An 11,167-nucleotide genomic window follows, 5' to 3' on the forward strand; every position below is an offset into this window, starting at 1 on the left:
TCTTTCCACCTTCTCCCAAAATAAGGTCTTGGCTCACGTTTATGTGGTTTGGACTTTAAAGGCAGGAACAATTCATCCCATCCACATATAAGGATTTTTCCCCGCTTAATTTTCCACACAGGCACAGTTATGTGCTGTGCATTAGTATCTTTTCTGTGAGGGTCAGAAATTGCATGAAGAAAGGGGAAGAGTTAGGTCCTTCTCTTTCTCTCTATGGGGAAACGGGCATAAAAACTTATCAGGTAACTTTTCCCCAGTTGACACGGAGACTCGGTGACAGAGTTGGGAATGGAGTTCAGATTTTCCACTGAACCTCATGACTTGTTTGCCCTGTGGTGGAGCACATCCTGACCAGGGCTCGCCAATACACGTTTAAAATGTGTTAAGCTTGTCTAACATGAGCCTCACAACGTGTTTGCTACCAGATTTTTAAACATGCCCTATTTGTCTTAGTCTAGACATGAGCAGTATGTATGAACGCTAACCGGAAACCTTCCCTGGGAAGATGAAGGCTCTTTCTTACTCTCGTCTCCCATATCTCTTAGCAGTAGATAAGATGGAGTGACACACTTTCTTGTAGTTTTGGAAACATTCGCTGCCCCTCGCCTGATCCCTCCTTACTGTCCCTAGGTGGTAAGATGGGGCAACACCAGCAGCAAACTTCCTCACAAGCTCCCAAGAGGAAGACTGGTCCTGGCAAAATTCCCAGGGTTATTTGCGGTCTTACGGGAGCAGCCTGTCAGTGTCCTCAAGTCTACAGTGTCTTGTGGTTCTCCCTCATAAATTTCCAAGTGACTAGGATTTGGTGATTATACTGGGGACCTTACAGTAGTGACAAAGGATTCTGCTTCCCCTTAAGTGGATCTGTCTATCATTCATTACACTTTGGTTGGCTTACATTCCTACTGTAGCCCAGGGCTGAGTGTGCATGGAAGCCGACTCATTTTCCATTTTTGAAGTGTCTGGACTCATCTGGTTTGGTCTGAGGTCATTGCTGGGACAATGGAGAGATTTTCACACTATTATCCTACCCCATCCCTAGCCTGAAGATAAATGAAGAATGTCAGCTTCCGAAACAGACTGCTAGTCTGTTGTATCCAAGAAGCTTGAGGTTACACCCCCATTGCATATCTTATGCATATTTATTCTTAGGGAAACTTATGCAGTTTTCAGTATGAAATGACTATACTCCAGTTCCTTTTTTTTTTTTTCCTTAAAGAAGACTTAGGAAACAGTAGTTTCCTAATGTCTTTCAATTAGTCTGCATGCAGGAACTTTGTGCACATTCTTTTTTCATAATATGTAATTTACATTAATCCATTCCCTTCATAGGCTTAATGAAAATCTCTAAAGAGAGGAATGGGGTTTTGTAAGTTGTACAAGTCTTTCCTCTCTCTCTCCCCTTTCTAAATTCATGGAATTCATATGTCGACCAAAAAATATTTTGGTTTTTTTTTTTTGGTTGGTTATTTTTGGTCTGCGTGTCTAGTTTCATTTAGGACCTGTTCAGTTAAATTGGCTTTCTTTCCAGAAACTTAGGTCCTAATCCTGTATGTAAACACACATTTGTTGTATAGGGGTCTCTTTATAAATTATTCATATTTACAAAAATTTGGGGTCATGTATACTGAATGCATCAAAGGACTTTCCCAGCAAAATATGCCTTGTTTCTCAGTACAGTTAACTACTCCTCTTACCCAAGCAAATGCTGTTGAATTGTTAATTGATCTGTGAGAGCAGTATAAGGACCACCAGATTCAGGCTTACTTGGATGAGCAGGGGAATTGCTTCCAATGTTGAGGATCCTTCAGAATTGGGGCATTGCATTGGGAGACTGCATGCCAGAAGGTCATAATTGTTTGGTGGCACACATTGCAAGTGATTAAAGTCTTTTTTTTTTTTTTTAAATAAAAGGAATTTTAATCTGCAGCGAATGTAGTAGAGGATGTCAGCACACCAAAAGCTGCATTTCTGAGGCATAAAATACCATAGAACCGAAAAGTTTTTTTTAAACCAGCAGCTAACTTGATTATAATTGATCTTCCCTACGCTACCAAGGCACTACTGTGGGGAATCCTTTTAAACAAGGATATCAAAAGTAGGGTTGTTTACGGCCAAGGTTTAGTGTCACTGTGTGATATGTCCCTGGAGACAGAAGGTATGTGGGAAGAGGGAAGTTCTTTAAACAACAAAGTAGAAATAGGAGACGATAGATACACAATGTTAACAGGCCATCTACAGGCAGGAATGTTTGTGCTTGAAAATAGATAACTCCTTAAACAGTTTTCCAGTTGAGATGTGCTTGTTAATAGCTGCTTCTAAATATATCTTTCTCTAAATAACGGAGTGTTTATTGGACTACAGTTTAATCAAAGGGGAAAAAAATTAACATATGCTTTAAATGTGGGGTTTGTTGAGCACAGTGGAGAGATTTGTCACCTTCCTGCGTATGCTGCTCTACAGACTGTGCCTCTGCTCTAGATTATGTTGTTGTAAGGCTGCTCACTTGAAGATGAGTGGTTTCTTTTTATGGTAAACTTTAATTTTGTCCAGAATTATCCTACAGACTTTCCAAATGATATGGCATTGGAAGATGATTCAAATTCCTTTCAATTTGTAAAAGGATAGATTGCCTTACAGTACCAACGTGTTTTAAAGGTTAAAACGAACCACTTTTGAGTGGCATCTTTTCTCTCTTTAAACCAATACATCATCTACTTGCATTCAATTTACAACATTGTCTATATGTAATTCACCACTTCAGTAGCTCAAGTAAATTGATAAAAGTAGTAACTGTAAAACAGGATCTGCATCTGTAATATGTAAACAGCAAAAATGCTGATTTTAGCTACTTTTAATGCTTGCTTGCTTTTTCTTTTCTTGCTTTTTTTTTCTTTTTTTTGGAACATGGTCAACAGTAGTTTGACAAAGCTGCATTTTATATGAATATAATTTTATTTCTGAATTGTGCAAGTCATGCCAACTGCACGCAAACATGTATACATAAAAATACCTGGAACTTAAGTAAAATTAATGTGTAAACAGTCAAAGTAAAAAAAGCCTAATACTGAATTTCTTACTTTTTTTTGATACTTGGACAGCCCTTTGAACTCTAATGTGCTGATGTCAATAGGAATGTGAGAGAGGTAATGAGTAATGTAATCAAGATTTGTCCCCCAGAGTATATGCAATTAAGTCCATGTATTTGAATTGGACCTCTTTAAAATGAAACTAGACATTCTTTATATGAAAACCTTCTTATTGGCAGTTAAAAGGATGATTCATTTTGAGTTGTTGACATTAATTTCACAGCAATTTTTTTAAAATATGGAAATTAAACTACTTGCAACCTGTTAAAATTAGTTATTAGTTTGCTACTGTCATTAATACATTGCTCTCAGTATAAAACAAGGACTTCATGCTTTTAGAAGCATGTACATAAAACAGCTTCTTTGTACAAATCATAGTAATTCTGTTGGGGATGTAAAACAACTCTGTTAAATACAGTTGGTCAAATTTTGCCTTCAAATATGTGTGCTGTTTTCTCTTGCCCGTGCACTAAAATTTGTTCTACTGATAAATATGTATTGAAGCCTGAAACAGTCTTTCTCTCATTTACTGAATTAAGAAATGTGGTGTTGACTGTACTGTGGAGAGGAATATAGATTTTTGTAGTATAACATAGTGCAACATCTCATGTTATGATACTTGTAAGTCACTGTCCCAGAACTTACCCTCCTTGTTTGCTAACACTTAACTTTGTAAAAAACTAAATATGATAGTTATGTATAGTAAATATTTTCTGTTTTGCAGTTTTTGAGCAGTCATTAGCAAATGACGGTAATCCATTACAGATACTCTTCTTTCTAAAAAAAGCCGTTTTAGGAAAGCTTTCTTTACTAATGTGACAGAAAATATACATTTAACTTTAGGAATAATTTGTTCCTTTATTATTTGTTTTATTTTTCTCTTGAGTAGGCAAATAAAGCAGCTAATCTTGACATGCTACTCGGGCCCCTGTCTTGCCCCCTCTCCCTTCTGATTCATCCCCTGATTGAACCCAGATTTTGGGTTGACACCAGGAATTAATTTAAAATGTGTTTCACTTTGAATTTTTAGCTCAGTATCATAAAAGTTGAACATATGAAATAGATGGGAACTAAAACACCTTGTTTTCTCTGCTGTGAAGTTTCAGTTCTAGGATGTCATATTCTCTTATAGAAGTTCATGAGTCTCCTTTTTTTTCTCTATATGAGATGAAGTATTTCATGTAACACTCTTGAAATTTCCAATCTTAACTGTTCATGTGACCACTTCTATTCGAGTCTCAGAAATGATAAAATATATCGATAGAGTATATTTTTTCTTTAAATGGCACATCTACATAAGACACTAGAAGTACAGTAGACTGTGCATTAGTGCAGCAGGCAAGAACAGTGCTTATGTGCAGTAGAATTAGTCTACTATGCATTAGTGTCAGAAAAAAGCATGCACTGGTGCTACTGCGCGGTAGTGCCAATTACAGCACATTAAGATTAGTACCTGTTATTACATTGCACTAATGAATGTGTGGATGTGCCCAAAAAATATGGAATTTGTGCCTTCAGGAGGATGTTTCATGCAGCATATTCTGAAAGATAAATGAAGGAAATGTCTCTCAAGAAGCTAATAATGAGGACTATTAAGTGGAAATATTAGATGACCCTTTTATGCCTGCAAGTATACCTGGAACCTTGGATTGTCATGGAATAGACTCGCTAACGCTTTTAATGTAGGTCGCAAAAATTGAAGCACCTCCCACTTAATCCGCCTTCAGACACACTTCGGTGAAGCCTTTGCACAGTGGTGACAGTTTCATTATAGTAACATTTTGTTTTTTTTTTTCTACCTTCCCTCCTGCTCCTTGTATTGAAACACTATTGTTATTGTTGCATTATAGAGCAGTCTCCACTTGCCCCACTGCCCAAACCATTTTAATTTTGTTGTCTAGTTAAGTTGAATTTGGTAGTAGACTGTGGTACTCTAACTCCTAAACTTTGGATGCAGAATCTGCATGTGGATGGAGAGCAGTTTTGATTTATGTTGGAACTCCATTCTCTTGCTGTCTGTACACTAGTGCTTTGCTTCCTGCACCTGTATTTCTGTAGTGTGACATGCTCCTGTCAGGGAAGTATATGTTTGCTTTTATGGCAAAGATAAGCAGCATTGGGCAGCCTGCATAACATGGAAAGTAACTAAATTGTTATAGGTTCTTTATGCTGTGGCACTAGTGGCTCATTAGTGTCACATGCCTCTTTATTCTTGATACTTTGTCAATGTTGAGTAATAGAATGGGGAAGAAAAGGAAGACACAGTGTTCATGGATATCTAAAGGCCTTAAATAGATTTCCTTTTACAGAGGATCCAGGAAATTGAATAACAATGTAGGGTGTCCAAACTTACATGTGAAAAGAAAAATGAATTCAGGAACTTTGAACAGCAAGTTTCTAGTGGACAATAATGTTGACATACTGGGTCAAATCAATAGAGCAAAGGTGACAAAGCCCCAAATGTTAATGTTTTGTTTTCCAGATTTTTGTGCCCGGAGTTAAGGCTTGTGTTGCTTACTGGTGCAGAAGGTAAGCCTGAAAATCAAACCTAGATTTTGTGCGCCTGGTGATTTGATTTAGGGGCTGATGTTTGTATGTTTGGGGTGTGAATCGTCATTGTTCTGCAGTGTTGTAATGTTATGAGAACCCAATTTTTTGCTCAAATAATAATAATTAAAAAAAATGAAGCTTGAAGTATCCCCACACTGTGCACGTGCACGTATGCATACACTATGACTAAGCCAAATTTACCATGATTTTTACAGCATTCTTATGACTTTCATTCGATCAGACACGATCCTCAAATGTTTGGGCATGACAATGTTAAGTGAAAAACTAGCAGCAAAAACTTATTTTTGATTTGTTCCTCTTCTCTGCTTGATACCAGTTTATGTAATGAGAAGAGATAGAAAGCACGTAATGCTTCACAGTGAACTTGTACATCAAGTGCATAATGGGATTCTAGATTGGGAATTTGTGCACCAAGTATTTGAGTAGTTTTGTAAAATGTTTCAGTTTAAGTTCTGTTAGATTTGCTTCTTCACCTTCTTAAAGTGTCTTAGATTTTGCTATTTTAAATTTTTATTTATGTCCTGTGAAAAGATAAGAAAAGGGAAGATTGAGCCTCTTCCTGAGGGTTCATCAGGAAATAGAGAATCCAAAAATAGAAGTTACATTTTTTGAGTCTTTATGTTCACTGCCAACCTTGACAAAAATCCCTGTGTAACCCCTTCTCTGACAGTTTATTACATTTGTGTTGTCTGCTAGCCCCTGAGCCCTTCTCAGTGACTTTCAAAATATATAAAAATAGCACATAGTATGTCAACTGCTTAGGGCAATGCTGGTATGGATGTAAGGGAGGAGTACCTTGCTGTATGGCAATACTGATTTACTTACCTTACCTATACTGTTGTGCAGGAGTTGGTAACCTACAGCCTGTGGGCCAGATTTGGTCCATGAAATAATTGGATCCAGCCTGTGGTGTCACAGAAGATCAGCAGGATGAAGTTCAGTCTGGCATATGCCTCTTTACCCTGTGGCATGCCACTGATTCCCACTGCAGTACCTCCTTTTGCATCTCTTCCTGCTCTTTTTCCCTCCCCCCCAGCAGGCCGTTTTATCACTGCTGCCTAATTTGGCCTTCCGCATTGTTGCTGGGGTTGCAAGTTAGCAGCATGTGGTTCAGGTGGCAGCAGATGGTTTGAGTGCTTTGGAGGAGAGTGGTGGCCCATGGTGGTGGGAGAGATTGGTGCCGGCTGGTGGTGGCTGGATCCCAAAGGGTAGCCTATTGCCTTAAAAGGTCTTCCAAACCTGCTGAGTGATTTTTTTTTCTCTGTGCAGTCAAGAAATGCTTACTAGCTTGGAACCCAAATATGGACTGATTCCCTGATAGGGGTGAATACTTTAGGAAAAACTAGATCTCTTTGACACTGTGGACAGATTGGGCTTGTAGCAAGGGCTGAATTTACTCAGTTGCGCATGGTATATCATAAAATCAGAAATTTGGACTATACTTAGAAGCATTTTCTTAATTTTGTTTTTTGGCTAATGATGCCCTTGTATTGAGGGTATAATACAAACAAAACGACATTATGATAATAGCAATATTGGAACAGTTGCATGGCTAACTGCATTTGATTTGCTTTCCTTTGTGTTTTGTTCATTCCACTTTGTGAACATTAGCTTGGGTAGGAACATATAATGACTGTAATGATTCTTTTCACCTTTTCTGTTCCGTTCCATTAGCATTTGCTAATCCAGTGCTATTTAGATTTCCAAAACTTCAATGGCATACTTTTTTCTAAACACTTCTTTCTTTTGACACAATTGTTGAATAATAACTCATTCAAATTTAGATTTTGTTTTAAAAGTGGTATTACATAATGTGTTGAGCCTGAGAGGTGCAGTCCCTTTAATTCACTTCAGTAAAGGTGAGGAATTTGTTCCCATTCAGTTGCACATAGGGTGACAACAAGTTTTTCAAATGCCAGTTTCCACTGAGTCATCTCTTGAGTTCAGTAGTGGGCACTGCTTGCTGTTGTCAAGTATTTTGCATTTGCAGGTTGACTAAGACCTTTGTTATGAAAGTCTGCTTTAATAACAAGAGAGAGAATGGTTGCAAGTCTTTGCAATGCAGTCATTTTTCAGACAAATAATGCATTAAAAGAAGCAAGCATTTTATTCTATAAACAAACAAACAAAATGTTGGTTTTGCAAAACTTTGCCATCTGTAGCACCAGAACGTGCTTTAGGGCTTTTCAGTTGTTTCATTTAATCACCAGGCTAGTTAATTAGCCAAGTACAGTTCTGATGTTTTCGCACACATTTTTTTTTGGTCATGTCTCCAGTTTGGTAGAGGTCCATGAACACCTGACCCAAAGGCCAGTTGTTCCAAATCACTTGCTATGCAATGACGTATAGTTTAGCAAAACCAACTTTTTGGGGATTTTTTCGTAAAACTAAAAGACTATAAAAGAGTCTAAGTCCCATGTGTAGGGTTGAAGAAAAGAAACAACAGGTGGGTGAAGCAAGTTGGAAGGATGCAGAGGCTAGATGGTTTTGGATTGGTTGGTTTTCTTTTTATTGGTGATATAAAAAGTGTCTGGTTATGGTTAATTTAGCTATGACCAGCTGACATATTTCCCATAGCCATCACTTAAATTGTACTAAAATAGAAGGCAGTGGCTTTTCAGAGGAGTTTACTGGGGTTAACCCTGCTTTCTTCCATGCTACGTACAGAAAGTTGTTGTGGGCCAAGTGAACAACACTGTTGATTAAGTTACAGGATATAGGAAATGCTGCATTAAGATAAAAAAGTGGACTAGATAGGCAGGAGCTTTTGATTTAAAGGAGGAGAACAATGTGGTCAGAGTAAACCAAGAAATAGATATTTTCTGCAACTATGGATTTACAGGAGAACAAGCTTGATGCAAGGGCAGGGAGAATGGAGGAGGTACTGGTAGTCAAGGAAGTGAATCATAGTAGGTCAGTTTGCAGATGGATAAGGGTGTCTTGGTTCTGCTTCTTTCTTAGTAAGATCTCTAAAACTTGGCTTAGATGTGGCTCTAGAGAAGAGCTGGGTATGGATAGCTGGAGAAAGGTGGTGTATTCAACAGGAATGAAGAAAGGGCAGGCAGTTCTATTCTGGACATAAGCTTAATATCTGTAGGGGAAATTGGGATGATGTTGTCAGAAAGATACTGAGAAGCTTCTTGAAATTGACTGTGGAACGGAATCTGTGAGACTTTTTAAAGCCCCTTATTTAAGAGGTATTGGAGTGAAAATAAACAGGGCATCAAAGACGGAAACACTACTGTAAGAACAGGATCTAAATCTTGGTGAATTCATGAGGAGGCTGATGCAACTGGTTTTATTTGCCACCTCTCTGCACACTTTTAACTCTGAAAAATGCAGGCTGTATTCTATTTTGAAAGGAAGAAACTTTTAGACAGTCTGGGCATAAAAGGAAAATGTTAGCTTTAAAATGGAATACATTACCATTTGGATCCATCACTCTTTAGGCTGTTGAATGTAACAGTATTATAAAAAAAATTCCAAATTTTTGGCACAGATAGTTTAGTGGTGTTTTTTGTTGTTGTCCCCAGATGAGTGGCTCAGGGCCAGTTTGTGGTCATGTGTTCTGGGATCAGGCTCTGGGGCCCAGCACCACCCTTTCCTGCTAGGATTGGTGCCCAGAGGCCTGGCATTGCCTCTTCCTGTTTCTGCATCCCAGGTTTGGGTCTTGTGTGTTCAGCACTGCCCCCTCCCACCTGGATTGGGCCCTGGGGCCAGGCATCACCCCCATCCAACCTTCCTCCTGCCAAGATTCAGCCTGGGGCCTCGTGCCACCCTTTCGTACTCCCTTGCATGCCGGCATTGGGTCCTGGGGCCCAGTGTTGGTTCTGCCCAGCCTTATACTTTAGGATCAAGCATCCAATCCAGTGCCTGCGTCCTAAGGCTCCCTGTAGGTCTAGAAATTTGATGGCATGGAAGTAGTGTCGCTGTTCTGCCTCCACCAAATTTTTGGACCTATGGGAGCCCTGCAGGCTGAATAACATGGGGCTGTAAGCCAGGTCGGGGTTATGGGCCGTAAGTTGAGCATCCCTGATAATATTGCAGGTGTTCTGTTGGTTTCAAATAATGTTAAAGTAACACACTTCATATCTTCAGCGCAAACAAAAGTGATACAGTTTGGTGGGAATTGTCCCTGTTTTTGAGTCTTCCTGAACTTGATAATAGGAGAGTGATTACCTGTGTCGCTTCGTTGTGCAAAGCTTGATCTAACACCTCTCACCCTCTGGATATGTTTGTCAATAAAAGACCTAATAAAATGCCTGTTTTCCAAGGAACTAAAGAGAATAAGTTGCAGATGAAAAAAGCACATTTCATTTATGTGTATTCTAGGGTTGTGGTTAAAGCTCAGGAAATGTCATGATGATGACATTTCATGGAAGTGTTTGAGACTCTTACCTTGCAAATCCCCACTTAATTTTTAAATTTTTTAACTGTGAGAATTTTGTTTGTACTACGAACTCCAGATTTGGTAGCTGACTTAAAGCCTTCTGTTAATCTCTGAAATGCTTCTGTTCAGTTTGGTACTACCTTTATTTTCTAAGTCTTTATCCTGATGCCAGTGTTTCTAGGAGGACTGGCACTTCTATTTTGTTTCTTCACTCAGTGGTGGTTTGGTGGGGTTTTGATCCTCAGTTCATTGAATCTGCTTGCTTGTCTGCATATATCCTGTGCTGCGCTTCCCACCCCTCCTGAATGTTTTGCTGATTCTTGTTATGTTTTTGTGCAAACTCTTGCAAAACTTGTAGAAGTGTTTACCCATTTGTTCATCTTCCCATCCACCCACTCACTGTCACACAGAGATCCACAAAATGTCAAGAGTCATAGACATTTTACAGAAAATCTCATGAGGTATAAAGGAATCTGATTCAGGAAAGCTCTGGATATGCAGCTTTAGTATTACTAAACTAGCATATTAAAATCAGTGCTCTAGTAAAGCTGGTGATTCAAGCTGGTTTACTTCAGTTCACCCTGCTGTATACAGGTACCTGAACTAGAACAGTTTGTTAAGGTAGGATATCAAATTTCTGTGTGCTGATGCTCTCCTTGATATAGGGTTGTCATGCATTGCTCTTAAGGTGTGAACGGGCAAGCTAAAGAACAAGTATTAGTTTTTATTATGAATTTTCAACTTTTAATAGTGAATTTAATTAAGGCCAGCCCTATTTTAACTGCTTGTTTGTATGTTTGTTTCCATGTCTTGTTGTCCAATTGCAGCTTTGTAGAATGTAAATAAATAGTTCAAATGCCTGTTAGTTACTAACTAAAACTTACAAAAATGCCTTTCCTTAATATTAATTGAGGAGTTGTAATGATTGTGTACATAACTGAATCTCAAGTCCTTTTTTAAACATATAGCATCTAACTGATACTACATAAGCAAAGGGTTATGTTTATAAACTTACGTTTAGTGCCAAGCTGCAGCTGCACATTTGGGTTCAACCTGTTTGTCCTTAAATGTATTCTTGCAGGGTCTACGTGTATTTTTGTGTATGCATGCTGGAAGT

Source organism: Crocodylus porosus, unplaced genomic scaffold, assembly GCF_001723895.1.
Source record: "Crocodylus porosus isolate Cpor-Errol unplaced genomic scaffold, CroPor_comp1, whole genome shotgun sequence".
NCBI lineage: Eukaryota > Metazoa > Chordata > Crocodylia > Crocodylidae > Crocodylus > Crocodylus porosus.